Below are 22,486 nucleotides of genomic sequence, written 5' to 3'. Positions count from 1 at the left end.
GAATTTACAACCTGTCTTTGGTTTATGTATAAGGGACTTGTGGAACTTAGCACTACTATGATAAAAAATGAATTGTCTATTCTGATATATTATATTTAGGGGCGGTTATGGATTAAATATATTAAAATAATAGGGATAATGTAAAACTGTGCATTCTCAAAATGTTCGTAACTATGACAGCATGTACCACACTTACCATCACTTGTGGGTTGGGTTTGTGGTTTAGGATTTTCTTGATAGCACTGTTGATTTTGACTGGTTCTGACTCCGATCCTATCTGAATGGTAATGTCTGCTAGCAAAGCACATGGAGCAACATACTCTGGTCTAAGTCCACGATATGTAAACCGGTCCGCCATTGCCGTTGTTCCAACTAGAAAACACAGTCTGCATTTTCGGTTTCGAATGCTTTAAAATGTTCCATTTTCGGAAATTCCATTTTTAAATTTTCTTATACTGGGACTAGTTCATAAATAAAACACTCGCTTGGCTGCTTAAGGTTACGGTAATCGAGGAGTCCTTCCCAATTATAACCCCGTGAACTTGCAGCATGAGTCCGTGAAGTTCGGCACGGGTTACATTCAAGTTTTTAGGTCTATAATCGACACTATGGCTGCTTTAAACGCAAGACCGTATAAAAATATATACAAATTTATTAACACAAGTTTACAGTTCGAAAGCTAGGGGAAGACTGCCCAAGCAACAGTTTACAAAACATAAATTAAGTCAAAGATAAGGGTTTTAAAACAATATAAAAGGTTCTCATAAAATATAAATATAATTGTCCAATCTTATGTAATAATAAGCTGATCATTGTCCTCCGGCTTAACTTTATAAAATAGCAATAATTGCTTTTGTAGTTCAAGTGTTAGAAACATGTATTATCTCTCACACTCTTGACAGCCATCGGATTAAGTTGTAAAATAGTAAATCTATAATCTCTTTGGATATTTGAAAGAAGAAACATTATATTTAAGAATAAATCAATTTAAAACGAAAACTCATATAAATATTCAAAACGAGAGTTCATATAACTATTCAAGACGAGAGTTCATATACATATTCAATTCAAAACGAGAGTTCCGAAAAAGCACTTTGCAATTTATAGTAAAAGTTCCCATTGTCACTTTTCTTCCGGTTATACCTTTTTTAAAATTTTATAGCTGACAATACGGTATGTTTTTTTCATCTCATTGTTTAGGGGTTATGATGGCCTTCACTTGCTCCCTATCTCATCATTTAAACTCTGGTGGATAGTTGTAGCATTTGTTCAATAGTTTTCGATGCCTAATACACACGCTCAGAAACTAGTTCCACGTGATTTTACAAGATACTCTATTGTAAAAACTAAAGTTCATTTTGTTCTACCGACATTTCCGGCTGCTCAAATATAGATATGGATTGATCATTTATATATCTTATAAACTATAATAAATAATATATACAGTGCAAAAATCCGAATATTTATTTTTACTTAAACCAATAGTCAATCATGGTGATTATAACCAAGAGTATCACTCTGCTGAAAAATGTATTCCTCAAAATCAATATCTTTATGAATTAATTTGTATTTCATACTTCTATAACCATTACTCGCCACATGTATCCCGAATTAATCGTTACCATTTTATTTCTACGATTGTTAATTGGTTCTTTCTATTAACGTCCTGTTGCAAATATCCTTTACAACAGAAGACTGAAAACATTTATTATCAAGTGTTTAATTATATGTTATAAATATCAAAATAAACAAATTTTTATGTATAAAGGGACACATGGGCAGCACAACCTGACAGCAACCAATCATCATAAATAACTAAAAGTAATATAGAGGGCAACACAATGTGTTTCCAAAATCGACATGTCGACAAGTTTCAATACAATATGTCAAAATCGTCCCGCGTCTGAAAAGGTGGCGCTTGATAAATTAAACCAAAAACCGTCAAAGAACATTCATTAACACCAATTGTTTCATATATTACACAACACCATATTATCCAAAACACATCTATGATTTTTTTTTTATGTTAGAAAGGTTCTTATAGGACGAAAGCGGTATTATAAAGAGCACTGCAGTAAGTCAGAGATTTTGAATTGCCGATATGTGTCTACATGTATTACATGGTAATTTGGCGTATTTATAGTAAGTACCATAGATCGATTTGGCTTGACAGTGCGAAGCAGACATCTGGTCATGATCTTATATGCTAGATGAATGTAATTATAAGTAGTTTTGACACATATAAAGGCATTAATATATATACCATTGACATTTTACGATCATTTATTTTAGAAATGATGATCATATCATACAGTGAATTACCCTTGCACTAATATTAGATTTCATTCAGGTTAGAAAGTAATGCATTTTCAAGCTCTTCCCTTGTCGTTGCTTCTTGTTTTTATACTCCGGTTTCTTCTTACCTATTTGACTCATCGTTAGTTGTCATTGAACAGGGGTCAGCTGAACAATAAGATCATATGATTATTCATCCAACACATCTTTGTGTTTTTGTTTTTTCTTAATATAAAAAAAATAAGGAGATGTGGTATAATTGCCAATGAAACAGCTTTTCACCCAGGTTCAAATGGAGTGGATGTAAGTACTTATAAGCAACCATGGGGCCTTCAACAAAGGGAGAAAAAAAACCAAACCGTATGAATGGTCGGCTCCGAAACGAAAAATATGGAATAATTCAATTGAGAAAACTAATGAATGGTTGCCTCTATATTGTGGTAATTTCTTGTTCAGTTTTTCCTTTCGGTTGTATTTTAGCTATACGTTAAGCCATAGGAACTGAAACAGAATTAATTCCTATTTTTTCTGAAAAACATACATGCTTAAAAAGCTTTATAGCCTTTGAAGTAAGCAATTAAAATCAAGCCATATACCACGAGTCCCACTATTGTATCTATGAGATGTTAGTTGAATAACAAAGGACATCATCTCGACAAGTTATCGTGCAATTTAAAAAAGTTTTTATGATGTAAATCTATTTTCACACTAGATAAACTAGATAAACTAGATAAACTAGATAAACCTGTTAGCTGGTTAGCAACATTTTTTATTGTCATAAGGACAAGAGTTTGCATCATGTTCACGACGGTCATTTACTAAGGCTTTCTACCTCAGGCATAGATTACCTTAACTGGATTTGGCAAAACTTTTAGGAATTTTGGTCCTTAATGCTCTTCAACTTTGTACTTTATTTGGCCTTTTAACTTTTTTGGATTCGAGCGTCACTGATGAGTCTGTTGTAGACGAAACGCGCGTCTGGCGTATATACAAAATTTAGTCCTGGTATCTATGATGAATTTATTTGATTATAATTTTTGGTAGCCAACATCCTATAGGAAAATTGGATCTTAAATAACGTAAAATTTAATGATAAGTAATTATGATATGATAACAATGTGACCACTGGGAATCTGGCCACAGTTTAATGTCCGTTTCAAAATTATGCCACTTAAACTTTAATGGTTAATTATTAATGGAAGAAATGTATAAATGCATTCATTTCATTTCTCTTTGTAGACTTGTACTAGTATACCGTTCTGTTGTTCTGGCTCTCAGTTTCTCAATTTTCTCTACGTTCAAAGATCAAACCGACTCCGAGGATGAAGACTGGGAACATATGTACTGGTTTGGCTTGCCTGATAGCAAACATTCACTGTAGTTGCCGAGTGATAAAACCAATAGGTAAAGCATTTATTTTTAGTTGTCGTCGTTGTATAATTTTCGTATTAATGGAGAAAAAAAACCATTTTGTGAATGAATCAACTATAACCACTAAGAGATTTTAATGGTTATAATTTTTAATGGAAGAAATGTATTAATTTATTCATTTTTATTTAGTAATCAATGTACTAGTATACCGTGCTGTTGTTCTGATACTCAGTTACTCTTAGAAATCAATGATAAGTTTTTAAAATTGTCTGCGCATTAATTTTCAATAAGACTGAACATATTTTTAGAAAAAAAATAGTGACAGCTCTACGTAATCGATTCAAACTTGGATAACATATTTAAGAACAACTTATATCCGCGCAAGAAGCTCATTAATTTTTAAAGTTTGATAAAAGTACTGTACAAAATTTACTTAAGATGTCAAAAATAATATGTCTCGGCTTCATTCACGGAGATAGTAAGATAAAAAAAAAAAAAAATCTTTCTACAGGGAATTGAATTCTCTAATTTAACATTAACTAATATATTCAATATAAAATAAGAAGATGTGGTATGATTGCCGAGTTCGTTGTAAACCATAGAGTGAATGTATTAAATTCTTATCGGTTGTCAAGTACTTTAAATGGCTATCGTTGTTAAAAGATATATCGGAACTAGATTTCCGAAATCACACATTACTAACATCTTATTTTATATTGAATATATTAGTTAATGTTGTTTTTTTAAGTTGGTCAGTACACTCGTTATTTTCAGATTTAAATTTACTATTTTAAAATAGTTAGAATGTATGCTGTATATTTTTAACATACCAAGCTAGTATTGATTTGAAACAAATATAAATTCCATTGATCAATTCGAATTTTAGTCGTACCAATCATATTAACAAAATAGAATATTTATGGATAAAATGGTACATGAATATATACATTTTAGTCATGCTATCAATTTATAAATTATATATATATATTAAATATAAAATGTATGGGTTCGTTTGGGAATATTGTGTAGCGTAAGGTTGATATTCATAAATAGATCATGGCTGCATGGAGTATATAGTGGTTTTTTTTGGGCATACAGATGTTTGGGCCATTTTAAATAAATGAAAATCACGACACAGGTCATCTTGATCGAATGTTATCTGGTTAATAGTGATAAACTCATGTTATTCTATATAAACGTAATTTTTGTTTGTTAGATATTATTTAATTGCGTTTGTCTTGTTTGTCTTTATGATTTTTTTTCTTGTTTCATGATGATATATGTCATTATTAGACGTTATTGTATATTTCAGATTGCATTTTCAATGGGGAAATAGTCAACGATGGCTCTACGTTCCCAGGTGCAGATGAGTGTGAAATATGCAGCTGTTATGACGGAGAGATTTCCTGTTGCATGTAAGGGGTGACAATGACTTTTGATACAATAAAATCACCTGACTTGATGTAACTTAATTTAAACAACCACGTTTTGTTTTCTATCAAAGAAAACATTTTCTTGTCACTTCTTGCCTTCCAGAGTTTAATGATTTTTTTTCAAAATATATATATGCTTTACAAAATTATTAAGAACTCTGTTATTATTGTTTTATAAACATATTTAAGTTCTCTGAATGACTTAAATGTGTTCCCATGGCAGGTGAATTTAATGTAGTAGTACAATTCTTACAATTTATTTTTTTACCAAGTCAAAGTATCAAATAACAGATGTTCCGTATATAAAATTATCAACATTTTTTTACATATTTGTTTCTTTCGCTAAAAGTGTGTAGCTACTATTCCCCTATACATGTAGATATATAATGGATTTATTTATTGATTGGTGTTTAACGCCCCCTTCAACACTATTGTGCTAATCCGCGGTGTCAGTTTTTAATTCGTGTAGGTGTCATACCACCAATTAAAAGTCCCTATCTGTTCAACCAAATTTTACAATTTTCACAGCTTTCTAAATATTTTACCTTAAGTTTAACTTCATAGAAACCAGGTATATCCTGAATTGTACATGTATCAGCTTTCTACATGCACATTTTCAGCAGGTGTTTAAAATCATATAAAAAAGAAAAGGTATTCCGAATAGAGGTACCACTAAAAATAACCCCTGGTTTTCTGGAAATCTTAAATTAGTATACTATGGAGTGCATTAATCCTCAATTTTTAATGCAAACTCATAAACAAGTAAATTTTAGCTCAAAATGATCTTAATATATTTCTCTTTCACCAAAAGTTTCATTTCTGCCAATTTGTTGGTTAGTTTAAGTAAACAATGACATCAAATGCACTATTTTTTGTCCGAGTAGGCCTACTTTCAAATACGTTCTAAATTTGAGGGAGTAATTGGTGGTATGACACCTGAAGAGACAAAAAAGTTGATTAGAAATCTTTTATTTTGTTTTATTCTAAATCCTTATTCAATTTGTAGTTAAAAACAGCCTATCTGAGCATTATGCGACTTATATTAAAAATTTCACAGCTCAATTTAAACTGACTGTAATGTATGACTTTGATAGAAAATATTTGAAAATTTCATTTTGGCCTACAGAAACATAAACTTTCAATATCAGATCAGTTTTTGCTGTTTTTTCCTTGTTTGTTCTACTTCTTTAAAGACTTTCCACAATTTTTGCAATGAATTTAGTAAAAAATCCAAGGTATTGAAGTGTCAAGGAATATTGACCCCCCTTTTTTTCATCTGGTGTCAGTAAAGTACTACAAATTGATCAAAAGTGCAGTCATGGTCAATTAACTGTGTTTATTTACATCAGTTTATAAAATTTAAGATATAAAAATTTCATTTGGAATAATAAATGGTACTTTTGTGAGTTTCTGCAGTGTTTACATTAGGCTATGCTACCAGCCAAGTACATAGTATGACGCAATGATACAAGGGGTAAAAATCAAATAATTTCATTAAATCTGCATGACAAAATTTGTTTGGGGGTAGTAACCAACCTATGTTTCAATGTTTAACACCACAGACTAACTTTCTGTTTATTTATAACATTATTTAGGACATTTTTTATATAAAAGCATATTGTCAGGATGGGAAAAGCTAAAAATAGCACAAACTCAAGTTTTGGGCTCTAAATTTGGAATATGTGACATTTTGCCCCCAAAAAGATTGAAATGTGGCTACTATTATCTCAAATGATCAGTTAAGACAAAAAAAACCAGTTGTTTTCTGATTTTGATGTTTCACCACATTTTGCTTAAAGAGACAAAAAAGTTGATTAGAAATCTTTTATTTTGTTTTATTCTAAATCCTTATTCAATTTGTAGTTAAAAACAGCCTATCTGAGCATTATGCGACTTATATTAAAAATTTCACAGCTCAATTTAAACTGACTGTTATGTATGACTTTGATAGAAAATATTTGAAAATTTCATTTTGACCTACAGGAACATAAACTTTCAATATCAGATCAGTTTTTGCTGGGTTTTTTTTGTTTGTTCTACTTCTTTAAAGACTTTCCACAATTTTTGCAATGAATTTAGTAAAAAATCCAAGGTATTGAAGTGTCAAGGAATATTGACCCCCCTTTTTTTCATCTGGCGTCAGTAAAGTACTACAAATTGATCAAAAGTGCAGTCATGGTCAATTAACTGTGTTTATTTACATCAGTTTATAAAATTTAAGATATAAAAATTTCATTTGGAATAATAAATGGTACTTTTGTGAGTTTCTGCAGTGTTTACATTAGGCTATGCTACCAGCCAAGTACATAGTATGACGCAATGATACAAGGGGTAAAAATCAAATAATTTCATTAAATCTGCATGACAAAATTTGTTTGGGGGTAGTAACCAACCTATGTTTCAATGTTTAACACCACAGACTAACTTTCTGTTTATTTATAACATTATTTAGGACATTTTTTATATAAAAGCATATTATCAGGATGGGAAAAGCTAAAAATAGCACAAACTCAAGTTTTGGGCTCTAAATTTGGAATATGTGACATTTTGCCCCCAAAAAGATTGAAATGTGGCTACTATTATCTCAAATGATCAGTTAAGACAAAAAAAAACAGTTGTTTTCTGATTTTGATGTTTCACCGCATTTTGCTTAAAGAGACAAAAAAGTTGATTAGAAATCTTTTATTTTGTTTTATTCTAAATCCTTATTCAATTTGTAGTTAAAAACAGCCTATCTGAGCATTATGCGACTTATATTAAAAATTTCACAGCTCAATTTAAACTGACTGTAATGTATGACTTTGATAGAAAATATTTGAAAATTTCATTTTGGCCTACAGAAACATAAACTTTCAATATCAGATCAGTTTTTGCTGTTTTTTCCTTGTTTGTTCTACTTCTTTAAAGACTTTCCACAATTTTTGCAATGAATTTAGTAAAAAATCCAAGGTATTGAAGTGTCAAGGAATATTGACCCCCCTTTTTTTCATCTGGTGTCAGTGTAACATAGTCAGTGGATTAAATATATTTTATTATGTAATAACAAAGTCAAGAAAGAGTCTAAAGTTCAAATGTTGAAATGTTCACAAACTGTTTTTAAAGTTCAATTGTTCGAATGTTCAATAGTTCACAATGGCACGTGATCGTATAGTTTTATAAATGTTAAGTCCTTATGGATTACGTTCGGATATTAAGCGCATGAGTTCCAGCCTACCCACGAGGGGGAAGACCTTGACGGAATCTCCGGTACCAATAGCTTGTACCAATCTGTCCTCTTAAAGTCCAAAGCTGGATCTTATATAGTCCGGTTGTCCATAAACATTGGCCCATAGCTAATGTCCGGTTACGTATTAGTCTGAATGTTAAATAATTCTAGTCTATGGTTAATTGTAAAACTATGCAATTAACCCCTGAAGGATACATGTTATTTCACAGTAGACATGGTCATTTATTGGCTGCAGGATGTATGTCTATAATATTTGAACAGATCGTTATTAAGTTCCAAAGCGTACATGATTGTCATTGAATTGTTTAGTTCCTTTTTAATAAATTTGCTTATTAATATTCCTTGATAATTAATGATATTAAACACAATATTGTGTTACAAATGCCTTTCCTCCAAAATAAAACAAAAGTTCAATAAAATACGGTAGTTTTTCTTCCTGTAGGTTATTGTGATAGTTCATTGCAAAGTTTCCGGTAACCATCACCACACATCTAAAGTTTATAAAGTTCCATAAGTCCCATATCTGGATATGATAAGTTCATTACATTCTCCAAGTCCAATAGCTGGATATATTTACACATAGTTCATTTGAATCATCAGTTAAATAGTTCGACATACATAGTTCATGTTTTATTTCCGTCACCATCATAGTATAAAGTTCATCAACTGCTGGAAAGGGCGCACATCTTTGTACAAGTGTCGTCATCATCATCTTTATTACGTAGTATTTGACGTATCTAGCTGGTTGGTTCGTCCTTCTTAAGAGGCTGTTAACATCGGCATTCAGTTAAGTTTTGTCCTTGACCAATGGCGCGGAGAAAGACATCTCTCTGTTATCAGTAGCATCTATTCCAACCAATTGCGAAGACACCATTTGTTTTTACCCAATTGTTCGTGATATTAGAACCAGAACTCACAACATTCTTTTTGGCTAACCAAGATATATTCTGAATTAATTAACAGTACAAAAATATGGCTATTCCAATGAAGATCGCACCTAAACCCCACTGATAAACTTATCTCAATTGGAAAAAACTAAAAATTGTTTACTTCCCCTTATTTCTTTTTTTATTTCATTTTTTTTTTAATTCATCTATCAGATTATTGATAGTTCGTTCATTCGCCTTGAGTTCGCAGGATTATCTGAGCCTAGCAATATTTTGTAAAACAATTTCTATATATAAATCAATACCTTTTTTTTTTTTTTATCGAATTATCCGTTAAAACAAAAAAAATAATAAAAGAGGGAATCTGTCGTATACAACTTCTACAAGTTTAAAAATCCTACATAATAAAAACAAAAATATGTGTATTTACACAAGACGTAAAAAAAATCATTAATTTACAATAAAAAAGTTCAATTCGATCATGTTATATAACCCCTACACCTACATGTACATGATACCTATAACAAACAAAATATAATATACTAAAAATTATATGTGTTTCTTTTTTCCCAATTGTAATACTTTTACAGTTTGAAATTGTGTTTCATTAATTAATCTTAACGTTAAATATAGACCACAAATTTATCTCCTTACTCTAAAAAAACCGTTTAAGATTCCATTAATAGAATTTTAACTACCTCTTGCGCAATTTGTTACTGACTCTACATTTCATATTTGACAACAAAAACACCTTATTGCGAAAAAAAATGTCGTTCTCTGTAATGTATTACATTTTTCTTAAATTAGTATATAATTTCCTTATACTATTTCCTTTCTTTTATATATATCTATTTTTCATTTGTTTTAAAATTTCAAACCTACTGCCTATCCCTTTTATACATTTCAATAAAACAATTAAAAAAAAAAATCTATGCCTACTTATGAACTAAACACATCGTTAAGATTCTTTTTTTTTTTTAACACCTTAATTAATTATTTCTTTATTCTTATTTTAATTTCTGATAATAATCCTCATAATTGTTTACTTTTCAATTTTAATTTTATTTGAATGCTAGTTTTCCTTTAATATCAAATATCTATTTCACTTAAGATTTGTCATTAAGTTCTGAAGTTCATATGTCTCTTTTTTCTTTACAAATATCAGTCTTCTACAACATTACTAGTAAATCCCTAAGGGCAAACATATCCATGTTTTTCTTTAATGTGCTACTTTATGAAGATACTTCTCTTAATCTATTAACAATATGTAAATATGGCGTAATCTAACACCATAAAAAAAACTTGCACCATTTAATAACTTAACATCACTTATGTTAATCATCCGAAGAAGGGGTTGGAATCTAAAATTATAGACTATTTGTTTTCTCTAAACAAATGTGCGTAAACACTACCCAACTGCGAAACCATCACCCAATGGCTCTAACACGCAAACAATGTATCCTCAAAGTACCCTTAACTTCATCTACCAAAGGTTCTAAATCAACCTTAATTTACACCGGTGCACTACTAAATTTACGTAAAACATATGTTTTCTAGAATAATTGAATGTATCTTCAAAAAAATAACCCATAATATGATCAAAACAAACAAAAAAAAATACCTCCAAAAAATGATATTGTATCAAGACATATTTACTTGTTTTTTTTTACATATTACTCTAAACGAAAAACTAGCTTCTTCAAACTTAAAAAAAAAAATATTTTTTAAGAATCATATTATATAATTTATCCTATCTATTAAATAACAGCCGATAAAAATAACACTTAAAAAATAACCTTGTTCTCTAATAAAAAAAAAATGTGTATAATATTCATAGTTTTTTAATCGACCTATAATACCTTAAAATATACCTAATAAAAACAATTTGTTCCTACCACAACTCGTGACAAAACTTCTGATTTTAATCGTTTTAAAAATACGGCCTGACTCCCTTTAACATTAAAAACTTTACTGAATATTTGTGCCATCCCTTGAAAAGCCATTTCTATATGTTGTACTGACATAGAAATATCTTGATTGTCCATTAAGAAAAATGAAAGTAACTGAGTTCTTACCTTTTATATTCCTTCGCGTTATTTTAGACAATCCAAGTCGATCGTGGTCAAACGGCATCAAAACGACTTATGTAACATAGTCAGTGGATTAAATATATTTTATTATGTAATAACAAAGTCAAGAAAGAGTCTAAAGTTCAAATGTTGAAATGTTCACAAACTGTTTTTAAAGTTCAATTGTTCGAATGTTCAATAGTTCACAATGGCACGTGATCGTATAGTTTTATAAATGTTAAGTCCTTATGGATTACGTTCGGATATTAAGCGCATGAGTTCCAGCCTACCCACGAGGGGGAAGACCTTGACGGAATCTCCGGTACCAATAGCTTGTACCAATCTGTCCTCTTAAAGTCCAAAGCTGGATCTTATATAGTCCGGTTGTCCATAAACATTGGCCCATAGCTAATGTCCGGTTACGTATTAGTCTGAATGTTAAATAATTCTAGTCTATGGTTAATTGTAAAACTATGCAATTAACCCCTGAAGGATACATGTTATTTCACAGTAGACATGGTCATTTATTGGCTGCAGGATGTATGTCTATAATATTTGAACAGATCGTTATTAAGTTCCAAAGCGTACATGATTGTCATTGAATTGTTTAGTTCCTTTTTAATAAATTTGCTTATTAATATTCCTTGATAATTAATGATATTAAACACAATATTGTGTTACATCAGTAAAGTACTACAAATTGATCAAAAGTGCAGTCATGGTCAATTAACTGTGTTTATTTACATCAGTTTATAAAATTTAAGATATAAAAATTTCATTTGGAATAATAAATGGTACTTTTGTGAGTTTCTGCAGTGTTTACATTAGGCTATGCTACCAGCCAAGTACATAGTATGACGCAATGATACAAGGGGTAAAAATCAAATAATTTCATTAAATCTGCATGACAAAATTTGTTTGGGGGTAGTAACCAACCTATGTTTCAATGTTTAACACCACAGACTAACTTTCTGTTTATTTATAACATTATTTAGAACATTTTTTATATAAAAGCATATTGTCAGGATGGGAAAAGCTAAAAATAGCACAAACTCAAGTTTTGGGCTCTAAATTTGGAATATGTGACATTTTGCCCCCAAAAAGATTGAAATGTGGCTACTATTATCTCAAATGATCAGTTAAGACAAAAAAAACCAGTTGTTTTCTGATTTTGATGTTTCACCGCATTTTGCTTAAAGAGACAAAAAAGTTGATTAGAAATCTTTTATTTTGTTTTATTCTAAATCCTTATTCAATTTGTAGTTAAAAACAGCCTATCTGAGCATTATGCGACTTATATTAAAAATTTCACAGCTCAATTTAAACTGACTGTAATGTATGACTTTGATAGAAAATATTTGAAAATTTCATTTTGGCCTACAGGAACATAAACTTTCAATATCAGATCAGTTTTTGCTGGGTTTTTTTTGTTTGTTCTACTTCTTTTAAGACTTTCCACAATTTTTGCAATGAATTTAGTAAAAAATCCAAGGTATTGAAGTGTCAAGGAATATTGACCCCCCTTTTTTTCATCTGGCGTCAGTAAAGTACTACAAATTGATCAAAAGTGCAGTCATGGTCAATTAACTGTGTTTATTTACATCAGTTTATAAAATTTAAGATATAAAAATTTCATTTGGAATAATAAATGGTACTTTTGTGAGTTTCTGCAGTGTTTACATTAGGCTATGCTACCAGCCAAGTACATAGTATGACGCAATGATACAAGGGGTAAAAATCAAATAATTTCATTAAATCTGCATGACAAAATTTGTTTGGGGGTAGTAACCAACCTATGTTTCAATGTTTAACACCACAGACTAACTTTCTGTTTATTTATAACATTATTTAGGACATTTTTTATATAAAAGCATATTATCAGGATGGGAAAAGCTAAAAATAGCACAAACTCAAGTTTTGGGCTCTAAATTTGGAATATGTGACATTTTGCCCCCAAAAAGATTGAAATGTGGCTACTATTATCTCAAATGATCAGTTAAGACAAAAAAAAACAGTTGTTTTCTGATTTTGATGTTTCACCGCATTTTGCTTAAAGAGACAAAAAAGTTGATTAGAAATCTTTTATTTTGTTTTATTCTAAATCCTTATTCAATTTGTAGTTAAAAACAGCCTATCTGAGCATTATGCGACTTATATTAAAAATTTCACAGCTCAATTTAAACTGACTGTAATGTATGACTTTGATAGAAAATATTTGAAAATTTCATTTTGGCCTACAGGAACATAAACTTTCAATATCAGATCAGTTTTTGCTGTTTTTTCCTTGTTTGTTCTACTTCTTTAAAGACTTTCCACAATTTTTGCAATGAATTTAGTAAAAAATCCAAGGTATTGAAGTGTCAAGGAATATTGACCCCCCTTTTTTTCATCTGGTGTCAGTAAAGTACTACAAATTGATCAAAAGTGCAGTCATGGTCAATTAACTGTGTTTATTTACATCAGTTTATAAAATTTAAGATATAAAAATTTCATTTGGAATAATAAATGGTACTTTTGTGAGTTTCTGCAGTGTTTACATTAGGCTATGCTACCAGCCAAGTACATAGTATGACGCAATGATACAAGGGGTAAAAATCAAATAATTTCATTAAATCTGCATGACAAAATTTGTTTGGGGGTAGTAACCAACCTATGTTTCAATGTTTAACACCACAGACTAACTTTCTGTTTATTTATAACATTATTTAGGACATTTTTTATATAAAAGCATATTGTCAGGATGGGAAAAGCTAAAAATAGCACAAACTCAAGTTTTGGGCTCTAAATTTGGAATATGTGACATTTTGCCCCCAAAAAGATTGAAATGTGGCTACTATTATCTCAAATGATCAGTTAAGACAAAAAAAAACAGTTGTTTTCTGATTTTGATGTTTCACCGCATTTTGCTTAAAGAGACAAAAAAGTTGATTAGAAATCTTTTATTTTGTTTTATTCTAAATCCTTATTCAATTTGTAGTTAAAAACAGCCTATCTGAGCATTATGCGACTTATATTAAAAATTTCACAGCTCAATTTAAACTGACTGTAATGTATGACTTTGATAGAAAATATTTGAAAATTTCATTTTGGCCTACAGGAACATAAACTTTCAATATCAGATCAGTTTTTGCTGTTTTTTCCTTGTTTGTTCTACTTCTTTAAAGACTTTCCACAATTTTTGCAATGAATTTAGTAAAAAATCCAAGGTATTGAAGTGTCAAGGAATATTGACCCCCCTTTTTTTCATCTGGTGTCAGTAAAGTACTACAAATTGATCAAAAGTGCAGTCATGGTCAATTAACTGTGTTTATTTACATCAGTTTATAAAATTTAAGATATAAAAATTTCATTTGGAATAATAAATGGTACTTTTGTGAGTTTCTGCAGTGTTTACATTAGGCTATGCTACCAGCCAAGTACATAGTATGACGCAATGATACAAGGGGTAAAAATCAAATAATTTCATTAAATCTGCATGACAAAATTTGTTTGGGGGTAGTAACCAACCTATGTTTCAATGTTTAACACCACAGACTAACTTTCTGTTTATTTATAACATTATTTAGGACATTTTTTATATAAAAGCATATTGTCAGGATGGGAAAAGCTAAAAATAGCACAAACTCAAGTTTTGGGCTCTAAATTTGGAATATGTGACATTTTGCCCCCAAAAAGATTGAAATGTGGCTACTATTATCTCAAATGATCAGTTAAGACAAAAAAAAACAGTTGTCTTCTGATTTTGATGTTTCACCGCATTTTGCTTAAGGGGGCTCCTGGGTATAAATGATTTTTTTTCCCTAATATAGGATTTCGATATATTTTTTCATAAATGAACTTTATCATATACTTAAAAGAAAAATGAAATAAAAAAATGGGGTCACCGTTCATTTAAGCTAAAATCTGCCTCTGGAAGAAGCATACATTTTTGTTAATGTCCTTTTTTTCTGTTGAACTAATAGGAGAAGAAGAGGAAATATCGAAATAAAAAAATAACCCAATATAAGAAATCGCTTAAATTTTACAATTATTTAGTTTATGTACAGCTTATTTGAAAACAATAATAAAAAATATAGGTCACCGATGAGTTAAAAAAGATATTTCAAATTAAAGGCCAAAAAATGGCATTTTTGCACCAAAGGGAGATAATTTGGAGCTTTTTCAATTTTTAAAGTCATCTGGGGCCAAACCAAATCAATTTTTTGGGTTGTTTTTTGTACCATATCTAATAGTGTAATTAATAAAATTTGTAATGAAAATATAAAGGTTTAACTTTTTGCTAAAATTTTTGTACCCACGAGCCACCTTAAAGAGACAAAAAAGTTGATTAGAAATCTTTTATTTTGTTTTATTCTAAATCCTTATTCAATTTGTAGTTAAAAACAGCCTATCTGAGCATTATGCGACTTATATTAAAAATTTCACAGCTCAATTTAAACTGACTGTAATGTATGACTTTGATAGAAAATATTTGAAAATTTCATTTTGGCCTACAGAAACATAAACTTTCAATATCAGATCAGTTTTTGCTGTTTTTTCCTTGTTTGTTCTACTTCTTTAAAGACTTTCCACAATTTTTGCAATGAATTTAGTAAAAAATCCAAGGTATTGAAGTGTCAAGGAATATTGACCCCCCTTTTTTTCATCTGGTGTCAGTAAAGTACTACAAATTGATCAAAAGTGCAGTCATGGTCAATTAACTGTGTTTATTTACATCAGTTTATAAAATTTAAGATATAAAAATTTCATTTGGAATAATAAATGGTACTTTTGTGAGTTTCTGCAGTGTTTACATTAGGCTATGCTACCAGCCAAGTACATAGTATGACGCAATGATACAAGGGGTAAAAATCAAATAATTTCATTAAATCTGCATGACAAAATTTGTTTGGGGGTAGTAACCAACCTATGTTTCAATGTTTAACACCACAGACTAACTTTCTGTTTATTTATAACATTATTTAGGACATTTTTTATATAAAAGCATATTGTCAGGATGGGAAAAGCTAAAAATAGCACAAACTCAAGTTTTGGGCTCTAAATTTGGAATATGTGACATTTTGCCCCCAAAAAGATTGAAATGTGGCTACTATTATCTCAAATGATCAGTTAAGACAAAAAAAAACAGTTGTTTTCTGATTTTGATGTTTCACCGCATTTTGCTTAAAGAGACAAAAAAGTTGATTAGAAATCTTTTATTTTGTTTTATTCTAAATCCTTATTCAATTTGTAGTTAAAAACAGCCTATCTGAGCATTATGCGACTTATATTAAAAATTTCACAGCTCAATTTAAACTGACTGTTATGTATGACTTTGATAGAAAATATTTGAAAATTTCATTTTGGCCTACAGGAACATAAACTTTCAATATCAGATCAGTTTTTGCTGTTTTTTTTTTGTTTGTTCTACTTCTTTTAAGACTTTCCACAATTTTTGCAATGAATTTAGTAAAAAATCCAAGGTATTGAAGTGTCAAGGAATATTGACCCCCCTTTTTTTCATCTGGCGTCAGTAAAGTACTACAAATTGATCAAAAGTGCAGTCATGGTCAATTAACTGTGTTTATTTACATCAGTTTATAAAATTTAAGATATAAAAAATTCATTTGGAATAATAAATGGTACTTTTGTGAGTTTCTGCAGTGTTTACATTAGGCTATGCTACCAGCCAAGTACATAGTATGACGCAATGATACAAGGGGTAAAAATCAAATAATTTCATTAAATCTGCATGACAAAATTTGTTTGGGGGTAGTAACCAACCTATGTTTCAATGTTTAACACCACAGACTAACTTTCTGTTTATTTATAACATTATTTAGGACATTTTTTATATAAAAGCATATTATCAGGATGGGAAAAGCTAAAAATAGCACAAACTCAAGTTTTGGGCTCTAAATTTGGAATATGTGACATTTTGCCCCCAAAAAGATTGAAATGTGGCTACTATTATCTCAAATGATCAGTTAAGACAAAAAAAAACAGTTGTTTTCTGATTTTGATGTTTCACCGCATTTTGCTTAAAGAGACAAAAAAGTTGATTAGAAATCTTTTATTTTGTTTTATTCTAAATCCTTATTCAATTTGTAGTTAAAAACAGCCTATCTGAGCATTATGCGACTTATATTAAAAATTTCACAGCTCAATTTAAACTGACTGTTATGTATGACTTTGATAGAAAATATTTGAAAATTTCATTTTGGCCTACAGAAACATAAACTTTCAATATCAGATCAGTTTTTGCTGTTTTTTCCTTGTTTGTTCTACTTCTTTAAAGACTTTCCACAATTTTTGCAATGAATTTAGTAAAAAATCCAAGGTATTGAAGTGTCAAGGAATATTGACCCCCCTTTTTTTCATCTGGCGTCAGTAAAGTACTACAAATTGATCAAAAGTGCAGTCATGGTCAATTAACTGTGTTTATTTACATCAGTTTATAAAATTTAAGATATAAAAATTTCATTTGGAATAATAAATGGTACTTTTGTGAGTTTCTGCAGTGTTTACATTAGGCTATGCTACCAGCCAAGTACATAGTATGACGCAATGATACAAGGGGTAAAAATCAAATAATTTCATTAAATCTGCATGACAAAATTTGTTTGGGGGTAGTAACCAACCTATGTTTCAATGTTTAACACCACAGACTAACTTTCTGTTTATTTATAACATTATTTAGGACATTTTTTATATAAAAGCATATTGTCAGGATGGGAAAATCTAAAAATAGCACAAACTCAAGTTTTGGCTCTAAATTTGGAATATGTGACATTTTGCCCCCAAAAAGATTGAAATGTGGCTACTATTATCTCAAATGATCAGTTAAGACAAAAAAAACCAGTTGTTTTCTGATTTTGATGTTTCACCGCATTTTGCTTAAAGAGACAAAAAAGTTGATTAGAAATCTTTTATTTTGTTTTATTCTAAATCCTTATTCAATTTGTAGTTAAAAACAGCCTATCTGAGCATTATGCGACTTATATTAAAAATTTCACAGCTCAATTTAAACTGACTGTAATGTATGACTTTGATAGAAAATATTTGAAAATTTCATTTTGGCCTACAGGAACATAAACTTTCAATATCAGATCAGTTTTTGCTGTTTTTTCCTTGTTTGTTCTACTTCTTTAAAGACTTTCCACAATTTTTGCAATGAATTTGGTAAAAAATCCAAGGTATTGAAGTGTCAAGGAATATTGACCCCCCTTTTTTTCATCTGGTGTCAGTAAAGTACTACAAATTGATCAAAAGTGCAGTCATGGTCAATTAACTGTGTTTATTTACATCAGTTTATAAAATTTAAGATATAAAAATTTCATTTGGAATAATAAATGGTACTTTTGTGAGTTTCTGCAGTGTTTACATTAGGCTATGCTACCAGCCAAGTACATAGTATGACGCAATGATACAAGGGGTAAAAATCAAATAATTTCATTAAATCTGCATGACAAAATTTGTTTGGGGGTAGTAACCAACCTATGTTTCAATGTTGAACACCACAGACTAACTTTCTGTTTATTTATAACATTATTTAGGACATTTTTTTATATAAAAGCATATTGTCAGGATGGGAAAAGCTAAAAATAGCACAAACTCAAGTTTTGGGCTCTAAATTTGGAATATGTGACATTTTGCCCCCAAAAAGATTGAAATGTGGCTACTATTATCTCAAATGATCAGTTAAGACAAAAAAAAACAAACAGTTGTTTTCTGATTTTGATGTTTCACCGCATTTTGCTTAAAGAGACAAAAAAGTTGATTAGAAATCTTTTATTTTGTTTTATTCTAAATCCTTATTCAATTTGTAGTTAAAAACAGCCTATCTGAGCATTATGCGACTTATATTAAAAATTTCACAGCTCAATTTAAACTGACTGTAATGTATGACTTTGATAGAAAATATTTGAAAATTTCATTTTGGCCTAACGGAACATAAACTTTCAATATCAGATCAGTTTTTGCTGTTTTTTTCTTGTTTGTTCTACTTCTTTAAAGACTTTCCACAATTTTTGCAATGAATTTAGTACAAAATCCAAGGTATTGAAGTGTCAAGGAATATTGACCCCCCTTTTTTTCATCTGGTGTCAGTAAAGTACTACAAATTGATCAAAAGTGCAGTCATGGTCAATTTACTGTGTTTATTTACATCAGTTTTTAAAATTTAAGATATAAAAATTTCATTTGGAATAATAAATGGTACTTTTGTGAGTTTCTGCAGTGTTTACATTAGGCTATGCTACCAGCCAAGTACATAGTATGACGCATTGATACAAGGGGTAAAAATCAAATAATTTCATTAAATCTGCATGACAAAATTTGTTTGGGGGTAGTAACCAACCTATGTTTCAATGTTTAACACCACAGACTATCTTTCTGTTTATTTATAACATTATTTAGGACATTTTTTATATAAAAGCATATTGTCAGGATGGGAAAAGCTAAAAATAGCACAAACTCAAGTTTTGGGCTCTAATTTGGAATATGTGACATTTTGCCCCCCAAAAAGATTGAAATGTGGCTACTATTATCTCAAATGATCAGTTAAGACAAAAAAAAACAGTTGTTTTCTGATTTTGATGTTTCACCGCATTTTGCTTAAAGAGACAAAAAAGTTGATTAGAAATCTTTTATTTTGTTTTATTCAAAATCCTTATTCAATTTGTAGTTAAAAACAGCCTATCTGAGCATTATGCGACTTATATTAAAAATTTCACAGCTCAATTTAAACTGACTGTAATGTATGACTTTGATAGAAAATATTTGAAAATTTCATTTTGGCCTACAGGAACATAAACTTTCAATATCAGATCAGTTTTTGCTGTTTTTTCCTTGTTTGTTCTACTTCTTTAAAGACTTTCCACAATTTTTGCAATGAATTTAGTAAAAAATCCAAGGTATTGAAGTGTCAAGGAATATTGACCCCCCTTTTTTTCATCTGGTGTCAGTAAAGTACTACAAATTGATCAAAAGTGCAGTCATGGTCAATTAACTGTGTTTATTTACATCAGTTTATAAAATTTAAGATATAAAAATTTTCATTTGGAATAATAAATGGTACTTTTGTGAGTTTCTGCAGTGTTTACATTAGGCTATGCTACCAGCCAAGTACATAGTATGACGCAATGATACAAGGGGTAAAAATCAAATAATTTCATTAAATCTGCATGACAAAATTTGTTTGGGGATAGTAACCAACCTATGTTTCAATGTTTAACACCACAGACTAACTTTCTGTTTATTTATAACATTATTTAGGACATTTTTTATATAAAAGCATATTGTCAGGATGGTAAAAGCTAAAAATAGCACAAACTCAAGTTTTGGGCTCTAAATTTGGAATATGTGACATTTTGCCCCCAAAAAGATTGAAATGTGGCTACTATTATCTCAAATGATCAGTTAAGACAAAAAAAAAACAGTTGTTTTCTGATTTTGATGTTTCACCGCATTTTGCTTAAAGAGACAAAAAAATTGATTAGAAATCTTTTATTTTGTTTTATTCTAAATCCTTATTCAATTTGTAGTTAAAAACAGCCTATCTGAGCATTATGCGACTTATATTAAATATTTCACAGCTCAATTTAAACTGACTGTAATGTATGACTTTGATAGAAAATATTTGAAAATTTCATTTTGGCCTACAGGAACATAAACTTTCAATATCAGATCAGTTTTTGCTGTTTTTTCCTTGTTTGTTCTACTTCTTTAAAGACTTTCCACAATTTTTGCAATGAATTTAGTAAAAAATCCAAGGTATTGAAGTGTCAAGGAATATTGACCCCCCTTTTTTTCATCTGTTGTCAGTAAAGTACTACAAATTGATCAAAAGTGCAGTCATGGTCAATTAACTGTGTTTATTTACATCAGTTTATAAAATTTAAGATATAAAAATTTCATTTGGAATAATAAATGGTACTTTTGTGAGTTTCTGCAGTGTTTACATTAGGCTATGCTACCAGCCAAGTACATAGTATGACGCAATGATACAAGGGGTAAAAATCAAATAATTTCATTAAATCTGCATGACAAAATTTGTTTGGGGGTAGTAACCAACCTATGTTTCAATGTTTAACACCACAGACTAACTTTCTGTTTATTTAAATCATTATTTAGGACATTTTTTATATAATTAGTTATCAAAGGTACCAGGATTATAATTTAATACGCCAGACGCGCGTTTCGTCTACATAAGACTCATCAGTGACGCTCAGATCAAAACAGTTAAAAAGCCAAACAAATACAAAGTTGAAGAGCATTGAGGACCCAAAAATTTCAAAAAAGTTGTGCCAAATACGGCTAAGGTAATCTACTCCTGGGCGTAAGAAAATCCTTATTTTTTCGAAAAATTCAAAGTTTTGTAAACAGAAAATTTATAAAAATGACCATATAATTGATATTCATGTCAACACCGAAGTGCTGACTACTGGGCTGGTGATACCCTCGGGGACGAAACGTCCACCAGCAGTGGCATCGACCCAGTGGTGTAAATAGTTATCAAAGGTACCAGGATTATAATTTAATACGCCAGACGCGCGTTTCGTCTACATAAGACTCATCAGTGACGCTCAGATCAAAACAGTTAAAAAGCCAAACAAATACAAAGTTGAAGAGCATTGAGGACCCAAAAATTTCAAAAAAAGTTGTGCCAAATACGGCTAAGGTAATCTACTCCTGGGCGTAAGAAAATCCTTATTTTTTCGAAAAATTCAAAGTTTTGTAAACAGAAAATTTATAAAAATGACCATATAATTGATATTCATGTCAACACCGAAGTGCTGACTACTGGGCTGGTGATACCCTCGGGGACGAAACGTCCACCAGCAGTGGCATCGACCCAGTGGTGTAAATAGTTATCAAAGGTACCAGGATTATAATTTAATACGCCAGACGCGCGTTTCGTCTACATAAGACTCATCAGTGACGCTCAGATCAAAACAGTTAAAAAGCCAAACAAATACAAAGTTGAAGAGCATTGAGGACCCAAAAATTTCAAAAAAGTTGTGCCAAATACGGCTAAGGTAATCTACTCCTGGGCGTAAGAAAATCCTTATTTTTTCGAAAAATTCAAAGTTTTGTAAACAGAAAATTTATAAAAATGACCATATAATTGATATTCATGTCAACACCGAAGTGCTGACTCCTGGGCTGGTGATACCCTCGGGGACGAAACGTCCACCAGCAGTGGCATCGACCCAGTGGTGTAAA

At 30.3% G+C, this 22,486-nt stretch overlaps 1 long non-coding RNA gene across 1 annotated transcript; it reads left to right on the top strand.

Moving 5' to 3' along the window:
• The first annotated feature begins 2,029 nt into the window (after positions 1 to 2,029).
• On the top strand, positions 2,030 to 5,194 carry LOC134708274 (uncharacterized). Its single transcript, XR_010105825.1, has 3 exons — positions 2,030 to 2,142; positions 3,535 to 3,699; positions 4,979 to 5,194. It is a non-coding gene; the product is annotated as an uncharacterized LOC134708274 (long non-coding RNA).
• Positions 5,195 to 22,486: the final 17,292 nt, after the last annotated feature.

Source organism: Mytilus trossulus, chromosome 1 (assembly GCF_036588685.1).
Source record: "Mytilus trossulus isolate FHL-02 chromosome 1, PNRI_Mtr1.1.1.hap1, whole genome shotgun sequence".
In the NCBI taxonomy this organism is placed as follows: Eukaryota; Metazoa; Mollusca; class Bivalvia; order Mytilida; family Mytilidae; genus Mytilus; species Mytilus trossulus.
Note: the sequence above shows the minus strand (reverse complement) of the source record. Positions and strands in the feature narration are given on the sequence as shown.